This window comes from Scyliorhinus torazame, chromosome 14, assembly GCF_047496885.1.
Source record: "Scyliorhinus torazame isolate Kashiwa2021f chromosome 14, sScyTor2.1, whole genome shotgun sequence".
Classification (NCBI taxonomy): domain Eukaryota; kingdom Metazoa; phylum Chordata; class Chondrichthyes; order Carcharhiniformes; family Scyliorhinidae; genus Scyliorhinus; species Scyliorhinus torazame.
The window spans coordinates 221,066,467-221,086,912 of record NC_092720.1 but is presented as its reverse complement, the minus strand read 5'-3'; the positions used below and the strand labels follow the sequence as shown (position 1 = coordinate 221,086,912).

General features: G+C 53.2%; 1 long non-coding RNA gene across 2 annotated transcripts in view; it reads left to right on the top strand.

Annotated features, from left to right (window-relative positions):
- Window positions 1-614: 614 nt before the first annotated feature.
- LOC140389436 (uncharacterized) overlaps window positions 615-20,446 on the top strand; it is a 63,489-nt gene continuing 43,657 nt past the window's right edge. Inside the window, exons 1-2 of one of the 2 annotated variants that reach the window (XR_011934395.1) lie at window positions 615-733; window positions 6,185-6,409. This is a non-coding gene — a long non-coding RNA (uncharacterized lncRNA). Of the gene's footprint in view, window positions 734-5,290; window positions 5,488-6,184; window positions 6,410-20,446 lie in introns of those variants that run through there. The other variant, XR_011934396.1, reaches the window with a different exon arrangement.

The following is a 20,446-nucleotide window of genomic DNA, read 5'->3' as shown; positions in this document are numbered from 1 at the left end:
CCAGAGGGTGGTGAATCTGTGGAACTCTTTGCCGCAGAAGGCTGTGGAGGCCAAATCACTGAGTGTCTTTAAGACAGAGATAGATAAGTTCTTGATTAATAAGGGGATCAGGGGTCATGGGGAGAAGGCAGGAGAATGGGGATGAGAAACATATCAGCCATGATCGAATGGCGGAGCAGACTCGATGGGCCGAGTGGCCTAACTCTGCTACTATATCTTATGATCTTAACAGTCCAAAAGCACCTCAGTGAATTCAAAACGTTCTTGAACCAAATTTTATTTGTTCCTATTTCCTCCTTTCGCTCTGCCCTATCTCTGGAACTGACTGAGACTGACCGCACAGCACGAAAAGGAGGGGATGAAGAGAATTAACTCTGAGACAGCAGGAGTGATTGATGAGCGATTAGGCAAGTTCTCTCCCACCTCCAAACCATCATTAATTCCAACAGCTGTGAGTCAAAGCGTGAGGAGGCACTTATTCTGCCGGGCCTAATCTCAAAGCAATTGCTGAAACACCCATTTACTGGCGGCAGTATCTCATTGCATTTTCTGGCTGCGATTGATGTCCGATCCAGGACTGATTAGAACATTTAATGGTTTAGGAATTACAGGGAACGGGCGGAGATCATGGCTGATCTGCACCTCAACCTCATTTTCCTGCCTTTGAACTTACCCAATAAATAGCCACCCCAGTCGTGAATATGGCAATGTTGCAACGCCCACAGATATTAAGGTAAAGAATTGCAGATTTTCACCACTCTTGGTGTGACAGAATACTTTGTGGTTTTTCATTCCTGAAGGTTGGGAATCGTAACATTTTACACCATGGAGAGAGGAGCTATTTTGTGTCTTTCTGTCTGTGACTCATTCTCGCGTTCTTACACCAGATATCAGAGCAGGGGGAGACGACGTGGCCTATTGAGCCTGCTCTGCCATTCGATGTGACGGAACTGCATATGGTCCGAAGAAATCATATTCAACTCGAAAGGTTCACTCGGGGGGCGATTCTACAATATGGAGCCCAAGTGTTCGTGCCGTCGTGAACGCCGTCGAACCGGGCCCGGGTACGACCGGTTGTGCTGGAGCGGTTCGCGCCGGTCCAGCCTCCTTTCGCGGCGCCAAATGGGCACTGTGCCAACCTGCCCATGCGCGGGGGACTTCTTTAGCGCGCTGGCCCCGACTCGGTGTTCAGGGGCCGGCCGCGCCAGAAAGTAGGCCGACCCATCGGAGGCCCCCCCCCCACAGGCTGCCCCCCGGCCGTGAGCGCAGAGTTCCCGCCGGCAGCGACCGGGGGTGAACGGCGACGGCGGGACTCTGTCGCTCGGCCCATTCGGGCCGGAGAATCGGCGGCCCCGCCGATTCCAGCGGCCGGCGCCGCGCCAAACGCTCCGCCGCAAATGGCGCCGATTCGCCGCACCTCGGAGAATTGCGTGCCGGCGTTGTGGCGCCGAGGCGCCGATTCTCCGGCCCGGCGCGGAGCTCGGAGAGTCGCCCCCTCTATTTCTCACTCCACAGAAGTTGCCAGGCCTGCTGAGATTATCCAGCTCTTTCTGTTCTTATTTCTGTTGTAGAAAAGCTCTTGCTAACACTGACAGAATCACAGGATTGCTACGGTGCAGAAGGAAGCTATTTGGGTGGCACAGTGGTTAGCTCTGCTGCCTCACAGCTCCAGGGTCCCAGGTTCGATTCCCGGCTTGGGTCACTGTCTGTGCGGAGTCTGCACGTTCTCCCCGTGTCTGCGTGGGTTTCCCCCGGGTGCTCCGGTTTCCTCCCACAGTCCAAAGATCTGCGGGTTAGATGGATTGGCCGCGCTATATTGCCCTTAGCGTCCAAAAGGTTAGGTGGGGTTATCAGGTTTCGGGGATAGGTTTGGGGCATGGGCCTAGGTAGGGTCCTCTTTCAGAGGGTCAGTGCAGGGTCGATGAGCCAAATGGCATCCGTCTGCACTGTAAGAATTCTACGTGTTTAATATGATTCGGCCCATCGCATCTGTACTATCCCTCCAAACGAGCATCGTGACTCAGTGCCGCTCCCTGCCTTTTCCCTGAACCCCTGCACATTGTTTCTGTTCAAATAATCGTCTAACGCCCTCTTCAATGTCTCGATTGAACCTGCCTCCACCTCACTTCCAGGCCGTACGTTCCAGGCCCCAAACACTCGCTGGGTGAAAAAAGGGTTTTCTCACATCACATTTGCTGCTTTTGCAAATCACTTTAAATCGGTGCCCTCTAGGGGGCAGCATGGTGGCGCAGTGGGTTAGCACTGCTGCCTCACGGCGCCGAGGTCCCAGGTTCGATCCCAGCTCTGGGTCACTGTCCGTGTGGAGTTTGCACATTCTCCCCGTGTCTGCGTGGGTTTCGCCCCACAACCCAAAGATGCGCAGGGTAGGTGGATTGGCCACGTTAAATTGCCCCTTAATTGGAAAAAATGAATTGCGTACTCAATTTGAAAAGAAAAAATCTGTGCCCCTCTCGTTCTCGATCCTTTCACGAGGGGGATCAGTTTCTCCCCATCGACTCTGTTTGTTCATCTCAATCAAATATCCTCAGTCTCCTTCTCTTCCAGGAGAACAATCCCAACCTCTCCAATCCCTCCTCATCGCTGAAGCTTCTCATCTCGGGAACCATTCTTGTGAACCTCTTCTGCTCTCTCTCCACGTCCCTATAGTGTGGGCACCGAAGCTCCCAGGGCAAGGGAAAGTCTACTTTCCCAACCTTCATCCCGTCATTCCCACCTCTCCCAGTCACCATTTCCATTGATACTGGGATACTGTTACACGAGAGACATCAGGGCTCCAGCAAAGTGGCTGTGGCTGTAAGTGTAGACAGGTTGTGTAAGCAGACTGCTTGACTATGGGGAGATGGGAGGGGGGGGGGCATAGGTCAACCTGCTCGATCCTGGGACGCACCATCAGGAGTTACCGGAATTGGGAACAGATTGGCGCAGCCTTGATCGAGATCAGGTAAGTGTGAAACAGAGATGAAATTTCGGCTCTCCCAGTGCGTGGCTGTATCGGAGCACAGTGATGTCATCTGCGAGGGTATCCCAACTTAGAACACCGGTTCGGGGTGGTGTATAGTTTTATCTTGTTTCGGTGTGAGGCGACAAGAGAAACCCCAGTGACAACGAATAGCCCAGTCATCGTGTAACAATTATTAAAGACTATTTATCAACAAAAAACAAATGTACACAATCAGGCCGACTCTACACTTATGCAATTACGATGTATCAATTACTAAACACAGACAGTTTCTATCAAATGTAGCCCTTCTCACGCAATATCTCTATGATACCTGAACTCTAAGAGTTCCCCTGTTCCCCAAACGATATCCAAATTGAATAACCGGCTATAGTTACCACATAATACAGGGATGATACACAAATCTGGAAACCGTCTTTTTCCTGGCCCAGCCAAGATACTTTAAAACTGCCGCTACAAAGGTTTTCTGCACTGCCTTGGCTCTAAGGCTTGGAAGTTTGTTTGCTGCAAACCTGGCCTTCAGGCTTGGTGGCTGGAAATCTGGCCTGTCCGCAGTCTGACACTGCTGGAAGGTAACTGCCTCCCTTCCTTCTTAAGGACTGCTTAATTATACCTTTGATTATGCCTTCTCCGTATTTGTCTGTCTGCTCCCATCAACTTCCTTATACATTAACAAATTTATATCACAGAGTCCTTCCAAATCATCTATAATCTGTTTCTCCTCCATAAATTGCTTGATTATGATCTATACTGCCATTCTAAATGCATTACCAGGAGAGACGCAGACCAATTGAGGCACTTTAATATTGTCGACAGCTGCCTCCAGCCAGATACATTTTGTTTAATACATATTTCTTAACTTTTCCAATTAAGTGGCAATTTAGCGTGCCCAATCCACCTGAGCTGGTCAGCTGGTTTGTGAACAAGGCCAGAAGCGCGGGTTCAATTCATGAATCGGCTGAGGTTATTCATGAAGGCTCCAGTGGTTAGCACCGTTGCTTCACAGCGCCAGGGTCGCAGGTTCGATTCCCGGCTTGGGTCGCTGTCTGTGCGGAGTCTGCATGTTCTCCCCGTGTCTGCGTGGGTTTCCTCCGGGTGCTCCGGTTTCCTCCCACAAGTCCCGAATTGGACATTCTGAATTCTCCCTCAGTGTACCCGAACAGGTGCCGGGGATGTGGTGACTAGGGGCTTTTCACAGTAACTTCATTGCAGTGTTAATGAAAGCATACTTGCGACAATGAAAGATTATTATATTAGCTTTGGGTTGTGGGAGTGAGACCCACGCAGACACGGGGAGAATGTGCAAACTCCACACAGACAGTGACCCGGGGCCGGGGTCAAACCCGAGTCCTAGGTGCCGTGAGGCAGCAGTGCTAACCACTGCGTGTCCGTGCCGCCCCTCCAGGCAGATTCATGTCAATGGAACACTATCATACTTGACTTGTATCTTTCCATCAAGATTTCCATTAAGAAGGATGGGAAGTAGAATCATTCCTCATAATTCCATGTACGGGTTAATTGCTTTTAAATATTCTTTCATGGAGGGCATGAGTTGAAATTGAATTTTTTTTTTAAATTTAGAGTACGCAATTCATTTTTTCCAATTAAGGGGTAATTTAGCGTGGCCAATCCACCTACCCTGCACATCTTTGGGTTGTGGGGGTGAAACCCCCGCAGGCACGGGGAGAATGTGCAAACTTCACACGGGCAGTGACCCAGAATCGAACCTGGGAACTCAGCGCCATGAGGCAGCAGTGCTAACCACTGCCCCACCTCGCTGCCCGAAGTTGAATTTTTTAATTGAATTTAAATTCCACCAGTTGCCATGGTGGGATTTGAACCCACGCCTCCAGGGGAATTAGCCCTGGTCTCTGGATTGCTAGCCCAGTGACAATGCCACAACGCCACCGTCTACCCCGCTGATTGGGGTCGAATTAGATGCCCCATTATTTTTCTGTCCCCTCATTGTCAGCATTGAACTGAGCTACAGAGCCAGCTCCAGTCAGCTCAAACTTTATTAAAAGGAATAACCTTCCTGAGACATTTGTTCCTCAGGCACACCCTCAGCAATAAATATATAGCTTGTTTGATTCAATTGCCTAGGTTTTAATCAGCAGAGGAGTCGTTTGTTATCTTTAACACTCCTTTCAGAGAGGAAGTTATCGCTTTGCTAAGGCTTACTGCCCGGAAAATATGACTGCAGACTCCCACCTGACTTTCGCTGTTAATGATTTACCCGCGACGGCCGGTGTTTCCGCGAGCGCAGAACTTTGGTTTCTCTTGAACATTTTCGACTTTCTCCCTGTTTCCCCCACTCCAGGAACTAACCGGACGGTGTGCACCGTCAGACTGGCCACTGTCAAATTAATTTCCTCCTTCTGAAAGGCTAGTCTTTCGCCGTGCTCGTTTAAAATAAAGCCGGTTTCTGGGTCACTGTCCGTGTGGAGTTTGCACCTTCTCCCCGTGTCTGCGTGGGTTTCGCCCCCACAACCCAAAAGATGTGCAGGGTAGGTGGATTGGCTGCGCAGAATTGCCCCTTAATTGGAAAAAAATGAATTGGGCACTCTAAATTTATTTAAAAAAAATAAAGGCGGTAGGATTGAAAGGATATTGGTGAAGGTATAGAAAGCGAGAGATAATGGTCAATGGCTCCTTTTCAGACGAGAAGGATGTCTACACTGGGGGTCCCCAGGGGTTTTATACTGGGACCACGCATCTTTTTAATATATTATTGACCTGCATTTGGGCACACAGGCATCATTTCAAGGCTTGCTGATTACAATAAATTGGAAAGTGTAAATACTGGGGAGGACGGTAACGGGGGCTGCAGGAGGACACGGGCAGGTTTGTGAAGTGGGCAGACACATGGCGACTGCAGTTTAATGCAGAGAAATTTGTCGGGCTTTGGAGGGTGAGTGGGATGGGCACAGTGGGCAGAATGGCCTCCATCTGTACCGTCAGATTCTATAGCTACTCACTGATCATGTTTCTTCCCTTCTGATCTCTGTCCTCTACCATCTTGTATCTCCCGGAGCTTGGCCGCGATTTTAACCTCGCACGATTGTCAGCGAATGGATTGAGGACCATGATTGTTTTCAGTCGCCGCCCCATGATGTCTTCGTGTGCTTCTTTTCCCTTGGCTGTACACTCGTTCCCGTTACCCGTTTTGTTTCGCCTCTGACTGCCTTTATTTCCCTATTTCAGTGCCAGCTGTTATTGGCAGCGATGTGACACACTGGGCGAGATTCTCTGGCCTCTCCATGGCATGTTTCTTGGCGACAGTAGGCGGCCTGTCATTGGCCAGTGAAAGGATCTTCTGCTTCTGCTGCTATCAATGGGATTTCCCATTGAATCCACTACCATGCTGTCGAGAAACCCACCGTGGGGGGCACTGTTGGCAAGACCCGATGATCCCGCTGGCGTGAACAGGTACACGTTCAGGTTCAAGGCAGGTATATGAGGTCAGGTACATGGCAGGTATCTGAGTTCAGGTACGGGGCAGGTATCTAAGTTCAGGTACGGGGCAGGTAGCTGAGTTCAGGTACGGGGCAGCTAGCTGAGTTCAGGTACGGGGCAGGTATCTGAGTTCAGGTACAGGGCAGGTATATGAGTTCATGTACGGGGGAGGTATATGAGTTCAGGTACGGGGCAGGTGTCTGAGTTCAGGTACAGGGCAGGTAGCTGAGTTCAGGTACGGGGCAGGTATATGTTCAGGCACGGGGCAGGTATCTGAGTTCAGGTACAGGGCAGCTAGCTGAGTTCGGGTACGGGGCAGGTATCTGAGTTCAGGTACGGGGCAGGTATCTCAATTCAGGTACAGGGCAGCTAGCTGAGTTCAGGTGCGGGGCAGGTATCCAAATTCAGGTACAGGGCAGCTAGCTGAGTTCGGGTACGGGGCAGGTATCTGAGCTCAGGTACGGGGCAGGTATCTGAGTTCAGGTACAGGGCAGCTTGTTGAGTTCAGGTACGGGGCAGGTATATGTTCAGGCACGGGGCAGGAGTCTGAGTTCAGGTACGGGTCAGGTATCTGAGTTCAGGTACAGGGCAGGTATCTGAGTTCAGGTACAGGGCAGGTATCTGAGTTCAGGCACAGGGCAGGTATCTGAGTTCAGGTACAGGGCAGCTATCTGAGTTCAGGCACGGGGCAGGTGTCTGAGTTCAGGTACAGGGCAGCTAGCTGAGTTCAGGTACGGGGCAGGTATCTGAGTTCAGGTACGGGGCAGGTATCTGAGTTCAGGTACGGGGCAGCAAGCTGAGTTCAGGTACGGGGCAGGTATCTGAGTTCAGGGACAGGGCATCTATCTGAGTTCAGGTACGGGGCAGGTATCTGAGTTCGGGTACGGGGCAGGTATCTGAGTTCAGGTACAGGGCAGGTATCTGAGTTCAGGAACAGGGCAGCTATCTGAGTTCAGGTACAGGGCAGCTAGCTGAGTTCAGGTACGGGGCAGGTATCTGAGTTCAGGTACAGGGCAGCTAGCTGAGTTCAGGTACGGGGCAGGTATCTGAGTTCAGGTACAGGGCAGCTAGCTGAGTTCAGGGACGGGGCAGGTATCTGAGTTCAGGTACGGAGCAGGTATCTGAGTTCAGGTACGGGGCAGGTATCTGAGTTCAGGTAAGGGGCAGCTAGCTGAGTTCAGGTACGGGGCAGGTATCTGAGTTCAGGTACAGGGCAGGCATCTGAGTTCAGGTACGGGGCAGGTATCTGAGTTCAGGTACAGGGCAGCTAGCTGAGTTCAGGTACAGGGCAGGCATCTGAGTTCAGGTACGGGGCAGGTATCTGAGTTCAGGTACAGGGCAGCTAGCTGAGTTCAGGGACTGGGCAGCTATCTGAGTTCAGGTCCGGGGCAGGTATCTGAGTTCAGGTACAGGGCAGCTAGCTGAGTTCAGGTATGGGGCAGGTACCTGAGTTCAGGTACAGGGCAGGTATCTGAGTTCAGGTACGGGGCAGCAAGCTGAGTTCAGGTACAGGGCAGGTATCTGAGTTCAGAAACAGGGCAGCTATCTGAGTTCAGGTACGGGGCAGGTATCTGAGTTCAGGGACGGGGCAGGTATCTGAGTTCAGGTACGGGGCAGGTATCTGAGTTCAGGTACAGGGCAGCTATCTGAGTTCAGGAATGGGGCAGGTATCTGAGTTCAGGTACAGGGCAGCTAGCTGAGTTCAGGTGCAGGGCAGGTATCTGAGTTCAGGTACGGGGCAGCTAGCTGAGTTCAGGTACAGGGCAGGTATCTGAGTTCAGGTACAGGGCAGGTATCTGAGTTCAGGTACAGGGCAACGAGCTGAGTTCAGGTACAGGGCAACTAGCTGAGTTCAGGTACAGGGCAACGAGCTGAGTTCAGGTACAGGGCAGCTATCTGAGGTCAGGTACGGGACAGGTATATGTTCAGGCATGGGGCAGGTATCTGAGTTCAGGTACAGGGCAGCTATCTGAGTTCAGGTACGGGGCAGGTATCTGAGTTCAGGTACGGGGCAAGTATCTGAGTTTGGGTACGGGGCAGCTAGCTGAGTTTGGGTACGGGGCAGCGATCTGAGGTCAGGTACGGGGCAGGTATCTGAGTTCAGGTACGGGGCAGGTATATGTTCAGGCACGGGGCAGGATTCTGAGTTCAGGTACAGGGCAGGTATCTGAGTTCGGGTATGGGGCAGCTAGCTGAGTTTGGGTACGGGGCAGCGATCTGAGTTCAGGTACGGGGCAGGTATCTGAGTTCAGGTACAAGGCAGCTATCTGAGTTCAGGCACGGGGCAGGTATCTGAGTTCAGGTACGGGGCAGGTATCTGAGTTCAGGTACAGGGCAGCTAGCTGAGTTCAGGTATGGGGCAGGTATCTGAGTTCAGGTACAGGGCAGCTATCTGAGTTCAGGCACGGGGCAGGTGTCTGAGTTCAGGTACAGGGCAGCTAGCTGAGTTCAGGTACGGGGCAGGTATCTGAGTTCAGGTACGGGGCAGGTATCTGAGTTCAGGTACGGGGCAGGTAGCTGAGTTCAGGTACGGGGCAGGTATCTGAGTTCAGGTACAGGGCAGCTATCTGAGTTTAGGTACGGGGCAGCAAGCTGAGTTCAGGTACGGGGCAGGTATCTGAGTTCAGGGACAGGGCAGGTATCTGAGTTCAGGTACGGGGCAGGTATCTGAGTTCAGGTACGGGGCAGGTATCTGAGTTCAGCTACGGGGCAGGTATCTGAGTTCAGGGACAGGGCAGCTATCTGAGTTCAGGTACAGGGCGGGTATCTGAGTTCAGGTACAGGGCAGCTATCTGAGTTCAGGCACGGGGCAGGTATCTGAGTTCAGGTACAGGGCAGCTAGCTGAGTTCAGGTACGGGGCAGGTATCTGAGTTCAGGTACGGGGCAGGTATCTGAGTTCAGGTACGGGGCAGCTAGCTGAGTTCAGGTACGGGGCAGGTATCTGAGTTCAGGTACAGGGCAGGCATCTGAGTTCAGGTACAGGGCAACTAGCTGAGTTCAGGTACAGGGCAACGAGCTGAGTTCAGGTACAGGGCAGCTATCTGAGTTCAGGTACGGGACAGGTATATGTTCAGGCATGGGGCAGGTATCTGAGTTCAGGTACAGGGCAGCTAGCTGAGTTCAGGTACGGGGCAGGTATCTGAGTTCAGGTACGGGGCAAGTATCTGAGTTTGGGTACGGGGCAGCTAGCTGAGTTTGGGTACGGGGCTGCGATCTGAGGTCAGGTACGGGGCAGGTATCTGAGTTCAGCTACGGGGCAGGTATCTGAGTTCAGCTACAGGGCAGCTAGCTGAGTTCAGGGACGGGGCAGGTATCTGAGTTCAGGTACAGGGCAGCTATCTGAGTTCAGAAATGGGGCAGGTATCTGAGTTCAGGTACAGTGCAGCTATCTGAGTTCAGGTACGGGGCAGGTATCTGAGTTCAGGTACGGGGCAGGTATCTGAGTTCAGGTACAGGGCAGCTATCTGAGTTCAGAAATGGGGCAGGTATCTGAGTTCAGGTACAGTGCAGCTATCTGAGTTCAGAAATGGGGCAGGTATCTGAGTTCAGGTACAGGGCAGCTATCTGAGTTCAGGCACGGGGCAGGTATCTGAGTTCAGGTACAGGGCAGCTAGCTGAGTTCAGGTGCAGGGCAGGTATCTGAGTTCAGGTACGGGGCAGGTATCTGAGTTCAGCTACAGGGCAGCTAGCTGAGTTCAGGGACGGGGCAGGTATCTGAGTTCAGGTACAGGGCAGCTATCTGAGTTCTGGTACGGGGCAACTAGCTGAGTTCAGGTACAGGGCAACGAGCTGAGTTCAGGTACAGGGCAGCTATCTGAGGTCAGTTACGGGACAGGTATATGTTCAGGCATGGGGCAGGTATCTGAGTTCAGGTACAGGGCAGCTATCTGAGTTCAGGTACGGGGCAGGTATCTGAGTTCAGGTACGGGGCAAGTATCTGAGTTTGGGTACGGGGCAGCTAGCTGAGTTTGGGTACGGGGCAGCGATCTGAGGTCAGGTACGGGGCAGGTATCTGAGTTCAGGTACGGGGCAGGTATATGTTCAGGCACGGGGCAGGATTCTGAGTTCAGGTACAGGGCAGGTATCTGAGTTCGGGTACGGGGCAGCTAGCTGAGTTGGGGTACCGGGCAGCGATCTGAGTTCAGGTACGGGGCAGGTATCTGAGTTCAGGTACGAGGCAGCTAGCATAGTTCAGGTACGGGGCAGCTATCTGAGTTCAGGTACAGGGCAGCTATCTGAGTTCAGGCACGGGGCAGGTATCTGAGTTCAGGTACGGGGCAGGTATCTGAGTTCAGGAACAGGGCAGCTAGCTGAGTTCAGGCACGGGGCAGGTATCTGAGTTCAGGTACGGGCCAGCTAGCTGAGTTCAGGTACGGGGCAGGTATCTGAGTTCAGGAACAGGGCAGCTAGCTGAGTTCAGGCACGGGGCAGGTATCTGAGTTCAGGTACGGGCCAGCTAGCTGAGTTCAGGTACGGGGCAGGTATCTGAGTTCAGGTACGGGGCAGGTATCTGAGTTCAGTTACGGGGCAGGTATCTGAGTTCAGGTAGGGGGCAGCTAGCTGAGTACAGGTACGGGGCAGGTATCTGAGTTCAGGTACGGGGCAGGTATCTGAGTTCAGGTATGGGGCAGGTAGCTGAGTTCAGGTACAGGGCAGCTAGCTGAGCTCAGGTACGGGGCAGGTATCTGAGTTCAGGTACAGGGCAGCTAGCTGAGTTCAGGTACGGGGCAGCTAGCTGAGTTCAGGTACGGGGCAGGTATCTGAGTTCAGGTACGGGGCAGGTATCTGAGTTCAGGTACGGGGCAGGTATCTGAGTTCAGGTACAGGGCAGCTAGTTGAGTTCAGGTACGGGGCAGGTATATGTTCAGGCACGGGGCAGGAGTCTGAGTTCAGGTACGGGGCAGGTATCTGAGTTCAGGTACGTTGCAGGTATCTGAGTTCAGGCACGGGGCAGGTAGCTGAGTTCAGGTACGGGGCAGGTATCTGAGTTCAGGTACAGGGCAGCTATCTGAGTTCAGGTACGGGACAGGTATATGTTCAGGCATGGGGCAGGTATCTGAGTTCAGGTACAGGGCAGCTATCTGAGTTCAGGTACGGGGCAGGTATCTGAGTTCAGGTGCAGGGCAGCTATCTGAGTTCAGGCACGGGGCAGGTGTCTTAGTTCAGGTACAGGGCAGGTATCTGAGTTCAGGTACGGGGCAGGTAGCTGAGTTCAGGTACGGGGCAGGTATCTGAGTTCAGGTACGGGGCAGGTATCTGAGTTCAGGTACGGGACAGGTAGCTGAGTTCAGGTACGGGGCAGGTATCTGAGTTCAGGTACAGGGCAGCTATCTGAGTTCAGGTACGGGACAGGTATATGTTCAGGCATGGGGCAGGTATCTGAGTTCAGGTACAGGGCAGCTATCTGAGTTCAGGTACGGGGCAGGTATCTGAGTTCAGGTACGGGGCAAGTATCTGAGTTTGGGTACGGGGCAGCTAGCTGAGTTTGGGTACGGGGTAGCGATCTGAGGTCAGGTACGGGGCAGTTATCTGAGTTCAGGTACGGGGCAGGTATATGTTCAGGCACGGGGCAGGATTCTGAGTTCAGGTACAGGGCAGGTATCTGAGTTCGGGTACGGGGCAGCTAGCTGAGTTTGGGTACGGGGCAGCGATCTGAGTTCAGGTACGGGGCAGGTATCTGAGTTCAGGTACGAGGCAGCTAGCATAGTTCAGGTACGGGGCAGCTAGCTGAGTTCAGGTACAGGGCAGCTATCTGAGTTCAGGTACAGGGCAGGAATCTGAGTTCAGGTACGGGGCAGCTAGCTGAGTTCAGGTACAGGGCAGCTAGCTGGGGGCAAGTAGCTGAGTTCAGGTAGAGGGCAGCTATCTGAGTTCAGGTACAGGGCAGCTATCTGAGTTCAGGCACGGGGCAGGTATCTGAGTTCAGGTACGGGGCAGCTAGCTGAGTTCAGGTACGGGGCAGGTATCTGAGTTCAGGAACAGGGCAGCTCGCTGAGTTCAGGTACGGGGCAGGTATCTGAGTTCAGGTACGGGCCAGCTAGCTGAGTTCAGGTACGGGGCAGGTATCTGAGTTCAGGTACGGGGCAGGTATCTGAGTTCAGTTACGGGGCAGGTATCTGGGTTCAGGTAGGGGGCAGCTAGCTGAGTTCAGGTACGGGGCAGGTATCTGAGTTCAGGTACGGGGCAGGTATCTGAGTTCAGGTATGGGGCAGGTATCGGAGTTCAGGTACAGTGCAGCTAGCTGAGTTCAGGTACGGGGCAGGTATCTGAGTTCAGGTACAGGGCAGCTAGCTGAGTTCAGGTACGGGGCAGCTAGCTGAGTTCAGGTACGGGGCAAGTATCTGAGTTCAGGTACGTTGCAGGTATCTGAGTTCAGGTACAGGGCAACGAGCTGAGTTCAGGTGCAGGGCAGCTATCTGAGTTCAGGTACGGGGCAGCTAGCTGAGTTCAGGTACGGGGCAGGTATCTGAGTTCAGGAACGGGGCAGGTATCTGAGTTCAGGTACACGGCAGCTAGCTGAGTTCAGGTACAGGGCAACTAGCTGATTTCAGGTACAGGGCAGCTAGCTGAATTCAGGCACGGGCAGGTGTCTGAGTTCAGGTACAGGGCAGGTATCTGAGTTCAGGTACGGGGCAGGTATCTGAGTTCAGGTACAGGGCAACTATCTGAGTTCAGGTACGGGGCAGGTATCTGAGTTCAGGTACGGGGCAGGTATCTGAGTTCAGGTGCAGGGCAGCTATCTGAGTTCAGATATGGGGCAGGTATCTGAGTTCAGGTACAGGGCAGCTATCTGAGTTCAGGCACGGGGCAGGTATCTGAGTTCAGGTACTGGGCAGGTATCTGAGTTCAGGTACGGGGCAGGTATCTGAGTTCAGAGACAGGGCAACGAGCTGAGTTCAGGTGCAGGGCAGCTATCTGAGTTCAGGTACGGGGCAGGTATCTGAGTTCAGGTACAGGGCAGCTATCTGAGTTCAGGTACAGGGCAGGTATCTGAGTTCAGGTACAGGGCAGGTATCTGAGTTCAGGTACAGGGCAGCTAGATGAGTTCAGGTACAGGGCAACGAGCTGAGTTCAGGTGCGGGGCAGCTATCTGAGTTCAGGTACAGGGCAGCTATCTGAGTTCAGGTACGGGACAGGTATATGTTCAGGCATGGGGCAGGTATCTGAGTTCAGGTACAGGGCAGCTATCTGAGTTCAGGTACGGGGCAGGTATCTGAGTTCAGGTGCAGGGCAGCTATCTGAGTTCAGGCACGGGGCAGGTGCCTTAGTTCAGGTACAGGGCAGGTATCTGAGTTCAGGTACGGGACAGGTATATGTTCAGGCATGGGGCAGGTATCTGAGTTCAGGTACAGGGCAGCTATCTGAGTTCAGGTACGGGGCAGGTAGCTGAGTTCAGGTACGGGGCAGGTATCTGAGTTCAGGTACGGGGCAGGTATCTGAGTTCAGGTACGGGACAGGTAGCTGAGTTCAGGTACGGGGCAGGTATCTGAGTTCAGGTACAGGGCAGCTATCTGAGTTCAGGTACGGGACAGGTATATGTTCAGGCATGGGGCAGGTATCTGAGTTCAGGTACAGGGCAGCTATCTGAGTTCAGGTACGGGGCAGGTATCTGAGTTCAGGTACGGGGCAAGTATCTGAGTTTGGGTACGGGGCAGCTAGCTGAGTTTGGGTATGGGGTAGCGATCTGAGGTCAGGTACGGGGCAGTTATCTGAGTTCAGGTACGGGGCAGGTATATGTTCAGGCACGGGGCAGGATTCTGAGTTCAGGTACAGGGCAGGTATCTGAGTTCGGGTACGGGGCAGCTAGCTGAGTTTGGGTACGGGGCAGCGATCTGAGTTCAGGTACGGGGCAGGTATCTGAGTTCAGGTACGAGGCAGCTAGCATAGATCAGGTACGGGGCAGCTAGCTGAGTTCAGGTACAGGGCAGCTATCTGAGTTCAGGTACAGGGCAGGAATCTGAGTTCAGGTACGGGGCAGCTAGCTGAGTTCAGGTAGAGGGCAGGTATCTGAGTTCAGGTACAGGGCAGCTAGCTGAGTTCAGGTACGGGGCAGGTATCTGAGTTCAGGAACAGGGCAGCTCGCTGAGTTCAGGTACAGGGCAGGTGTCTGAGTTCAGGTACGGGCCAGCTAGCTGAGTTCAGGTACGGGGCAGGTATCTGAGTTCAGGTACGGGCCAGCTAGCTGAGTTCAGGTACGGGGCAGGTATCTGAGTTCAGGTACGGGGCAGGTATCTGAGTTCAGTTACGGGGCAGGTATCTGAGTTCAGGTAGGGGGCAGCTAGCTGAGTTCAGGTACGGGGCAGGTATCTGAGTTCAGGTACGGGGCAGGTATCTGAGTTCAGGTATGGGGCAGGTATCGGAGTTCAGGTACAGTGCAGCTAGCTGAGTTCAGGTACGGGGCAGGTATCTGAGTTCAGGTACAGGGCAGCTAGCTGAGTTCAGGTACGGGGCAGGTATCTGAGTTCAGGTACAGGGCGGGTATCTGAGTTCAGAGACAGGGCAACGAGCTGAGTTCAGGTACGGGGCAGCTAGCTGAGTTCAGGTACAGGGCAGGTATCTGAGTTCAGGAACGGGGCAGGTATCTGAGTTCAGAGACAGGGCAACTATCTGAGTTCAGGTACGGGGCAGGTATCTGAGTTTGGGTACGGGGCAGGTATCTGAGTTCAGGTACGGGGCAGGTATCTGAGTTCAGGTGCAGGGCAGCTATCTGAGTTCAGATATGGGGCAGGTATCTGAGTTCAGGTACAGGGCAGCTATCTGAGTTCAGGCACGGGGCAGGTATCTGAGTTCAGGTACAGGGCAACGAGCTGAGTTCAGGTACTGGGCAGGTATCTGAGTTCAGGAACAGGGCAGCTAGCTGAGTTCAGGCACGGGGCAGGTATCTGAGTTCAGGAACAGGGCAGCTAGCTGAGTTCAGGAACAGGGCAGGTATCTGAGTTCAGGTACGGGGCAGGTATCTGAGTTCAGGTACGGGGCAGGTATCTGAGTTCAGAGACAGGGCAACGAGCTGAGTTCAGGTGCAGGGCAGGTATCTGAGTTCAGGTACAGGGCAGGTATCTGAGTTCAGGTACAGGGCAGCTAGATGAGTTCAGGTACAGGGCAACGAGCTGAGTTCAGGTGCGGGGCAGCTATCTGAGTTCAGGTACAGGGCAGCTAGCTGAGTTCAGGTACAGGGCAACGAGCTGAGTTCAGGTACAGGGCAGGTATCTGAGTTCAGGTACAGGGCAGGTATCTGAGTTCAGGTACAGGGCAACGAGCTGAGTTCAGGCACAGGGCAATGAGCTGAGTTCAGGTACAGGGCAGCTAGCTGAGTTCAGGTAGGGGGCAGGTATATGTTCAGGTACGGGGCAGGTATCTGAGTTCAGGTACAGGGCAGCTAGCTGAGTTCAGGTACGGGGCAGGTATCTGAGTTCAGGTAGGGGGCAGGTATATGTTCAGGTACGGGGCAGCTAGCTGAGTTCAGGTACAGGGCAGCTAGCTGAGTTCAGGGACGGGGCAGGTATCTGAGTTCAGGTACAAGGCAGCTATCTGAGTTCAGGGACGGGGCAGCTATCTGAGTTCAGGTACGGGGCAGCTAGCTGAGTTCAGGTACGGGGCAGGTATCTGAGTTCAGGTACGGGGCAGTTAGCTGAGTTCAGGTACGGGGCAGGTATCTGAGTTCAGGTACGGGGCAGGTATCTGAGTTCAGGTACGGGGTAGCTAGCTGAGTTCAGGTATGGGGGAGCTAGCTGAGTTCAGGTACGGGGCAGGTATCTGAGTTCAGGTACGGGGCAGTTATCTGAGTTCGGGTACGGGGCAGGTATCTGAGTTCAGGTACGGGGCAGGTATCTGAGTTCAGGTTCGGGGCAGGTATCTGAGTTCAGGTACGGGGCAGGTATCTGAGTTCAGGTACAGGGCAGGTATCTGAGTTTAGGTACGGGGCAGCAAGCTGAGTTCAGGTACGGGGCAGGTATCTGAGTTCAGGTACAGGGCAGGTATCTGAGTTCAGGTACAGGGCAGCTATCTGAGTTCAGGTACAGGGCAACGAGCAGAGTTCAGGTGCAGGGCAGGTATCTGAGTTCAGGTACAGGGCAGGTATCTGAGTTCAGGTACGGGGCAGCTATCTGAGTTCAGGTACAGGGCAGGTATCTGAGTTCAGGTACAGGGCAGGTATCTGAGTTCAGGTACGGGGCAGCTATCTGAGTTCAGGTACGGGGCAGCTATCTGAGTTCAGGTACAGGGCAGGTATCTGAGTTCAGGTACGGGGCAGGTATCTGAGTTCAGGTACGGGGCAGGTAGCTGAATTCAGGTACGGGGCAGGTATCTGAGTTCAGGTACAGGGCAGCTAGATGAGTTCAGGTACAGGGCAGCTATCTGAGTTCAGGTACGGGGCAGCTATCTGAGTTCAGGTACGGGGCAGTTATCTGAGTTCAGGTACGGGGCAGGTATCTGAGTTCAGGTACGGGGCAGCTATCTGAGTTCAGGTACGGGGCAGTTATCTGAGTTCAGGTACGGGGCAGGTATCTGAGTTCAGGTACAGGGCAACTAGCTGAGTTCAGGTACAGGGCAGGTATCTGAGTTCAGGTACAGGGCAGCTAGATGAGTTCAGGTACAGGGCAGCTATCTGAGTTCAGGTACGGGGCAGGTATCTGAGTTCAGGTACGGGCGGGTATATGAGTTCAGGTACAGGGCGGGTATATGAGTTCAGGAACAGGCTGGTATATGAGTTCAGGTACAGGGCAACTAGCTGAGTTCAGGTACGGGGCAGCTAGCTGAGTTCAGGTACAGGGCAGCTAGCTGAGTTCAGGTACAGGGCAGCTATCTGAGTTCAGGGACGGGGCAGGTATCTGAGTTCAGGTACAGGGCAGCTATCTGAGTTCAGGTACGGGGCAGGTATCTGAGTTCAGGTACGGGCGGGTATATGAGTTCAGGTACAGGGCGGGTATCTGAGTTCAGGAACAGGCTGGTATCTGAGTTCAGGTACAGGGCAACTAGATGAGTTCAGGTACAGGGCAGCTATCTGAATTCAGGGACGGGGCAGGTATCTGAGTTCAGGTACAGGGCAGCTATCTGAGTTCAGGTACAGGGCGGGTATATGAGTTCAGGTACGGGCGGGTATATGAGTTCAGGTACGGGCGGGTATATGAGTTCAGGTACAGGGCGGGTATATGAGTTCAGGAACAGGGCAGCTATCTGAGTTCAGGTACAGGGCAGCTATCTGAGTTCAGGTACGGGGCAGGTATCTGAGTTCAGGTACAGGGCGGGTATATGAGTTCAGGTACAGGGCGGGTATATGATTTCAGGTACGGGGCAGGTATCTGAGTTCAGGTACAGGGCAGCTATCTGAGTTCAGGTACGGGGCAGGTATCTGAGTTCAGGTACGGGCGGGTATATGAGTTCAGGTACAGGGCGGGTATATGAGTTCAGGAACAGGCTGGTATATGAGTTCAGGTACAGGGCAACTAGCTGAGTTCAGGTACAGGGCAGCTATCTGAGTTCAGGTACAGGGCAGCTAGATGAGTTCAGGTACAGGGCAGCTATCTGAGTTCAGGTACGGGGCAGGTATCTGAGTTCAGGTACGGGCGGGTATATGAGTTCAGGTACAGGGCGGGTATATGAGTTCAGGAACAGGCTGGTATATGAGTTCAGGTACAGGGCAACTAGCTGAGTTCAGGTACAGGGCAGCTATCTGAGTTCAGGTACAGGGCAGCTAGCTGAGTTCAGGTACGGGGCAGCTAGATGAGTTCAGGTACAGGGCAGCTATCTGAGTTCAGGTACGGGGCAGGTATCTGAGTTCAGGTACGGGCGGGTATATGAGTTCAGGTACAGGGCGGGTATATGAGTTCAGGAACAGGCTGGTATCTGAGTTCAGGTGCAGGGCAGCTAGATGAGTTCAGGTACAGGGCAGCTATCTGAGTTCAGGTACGGGGCAGGTATCTGAGTTCAGGTACGGGCGGGTATATGAGTTCAGGTACAGGGCGGGTATATGAGTTCAGGAACAGGCTGGTATATGAGTTCAGGTACAGGGCGGGTATATGTGTTCAGGTACAGGGCGGGTATATGTGTTCAGGTACAGGGCGGGTATATGAGTTCAGGTACAGGGCGGGAATATGAGTTCAGGTACAGGGCGGGTATATGAGTTCAGGTACAGGGCGGGTATATGTGTTCAGGTACAGGGCGGGTATATGAGTTCAGGTACGGGGCAGGTATATGAGTTCAGGTACAGGGTGGGTATATGAGTTCAGGTATGGGGCTGGTATATGAGTTCAGGTACAGGGCGGGTATATGAGTTCAGGTACAGGGCGGGTATATGAGTTCAGGTACAGGGTGGGTATATGAGTTCAGGTACGGGGCTGGTATATGAGTTCAGGTACAGGGCGGGTATATGAGTTCGGGTACAGGGCGGGTATATGAGTTCAGGTACAGGGTGGGTATATGAGTTCAGGAACAGGGCGGGATTATGAGTTCAGGTACAGGGCGGGTATATGAGTTCAGGTACGGGGCTGGTATATGAGTTCAGGTACAGGGCAGGTATATGAGTTCAGGTACGGGGCTGGTATATGAGTTCAGGTACAGGGCGGGTATATGAGTTCAGGTACAGGGCGGGTATATGAGTTCAGGTACAGGGCGGGTATATGAGTTCAGGTACAGGGCGGGTATATGAGTTCAGGTACAGGGTGGCTATATGAGTTCAGGTACAGGGCAGGTATATGAGTTCAGGTACAGGGCTGGTATATGAGTTCAGGTACAGGGCGGGGATATGAGTTCAGGAACAGGGTGGGTATATGAGTTCAGGTACAGGGTGGGTATATGAGTTCAGGTACGAGGCTGGTATATGAATTCAGGTACAGGGCGGGTATATGAGTTCAGGTACAGGGCGGGTATATGAGTTCAGGTACGGGGCTGGTATATGAGTTCAGGTACAGGGCGGGTATATGAGTTCAGGTACAGGGTGGGTATATGAGTTCAGGTACAGGGCGGGTATATGAGTTCAGGTACAGGGCTGGTATATGAGTACAGGTACAGGGCGGGTATATGAGTTCAGGTACAGGGCTGGTATATGAGTACAGGTACAGGGCGGGTATATGAGTTCAGGTACAGGGTGGGTATATGAGTTCAGGTACAGGGCGGTATATGAGTTCAGGTACAGGGCGGGAATATGAGTTCAGGTACAGGGGAGGTATCAGAGTTCAGGTACAGGGCGGGTATATGAGTTCAGGTGCAGGGAGGGTATATCAGTTCAGGTACAGGGCGGGTATATGAGTTCAGGTGCAGGGAGGGTATATGAGTTCAGGTACAGGGCGGGTATATGAGTTCAGGTACAGGGCAGGTATCTGAGTTCAGGTACAGGGCGGGTATATGAGTTCAGGTACAGGGCTGGTATATGAGTTCAGGTACGGGGCTGGTATATGAGTTCAGGTACAGAGCAGGTATATGAGTTCAGGTACGGGGCAGGTATATGAGTTCAGGTACGGTGCTGATATATGAGTTCAGGTACAGGGCGGGTATATGAGTTCAGGTACGGGGCAGGTATATGAGTTCAGGTACAGGCAGGTATATGAGTTCAGGTCCAGGGCGGGTATATGAGTTCAGGTACAGGGCGGGTATATGAGTTCAGGTACAGGGCGGGTATATGCGTTCAGGTACAGGGAGGGTATATGAGTTCAGGTACAGGGCGGGTATATGAGTTCAGGCACAGGGCGGGGATATGAGTTCAGGTACAGGGCGGGGATATGAGTTCTGGTACAGGGCGGGTATATGGGTTCAGGTACAGGGCGAGTATATGAGTTCAGGTACAGGGCGGGTATATGAGTTCAGGTACAGGGCGGGTATATGAGTTCAGGTACAGAGCGGGTATATGAGTTCAGGTACAGGGCGGGTATGTGAGTTCAGGTACAGGGCGGGTATATGAGTTCAGGTACAGAGCGGGTATATGAGTTCAGGTACAGGGCGGGTATATGAGTTCAGGTACAGGGTTGGTATATGAGTTCAGGTACAGCGCGGGTATATGAGTTCAGGTACAGGGTAGG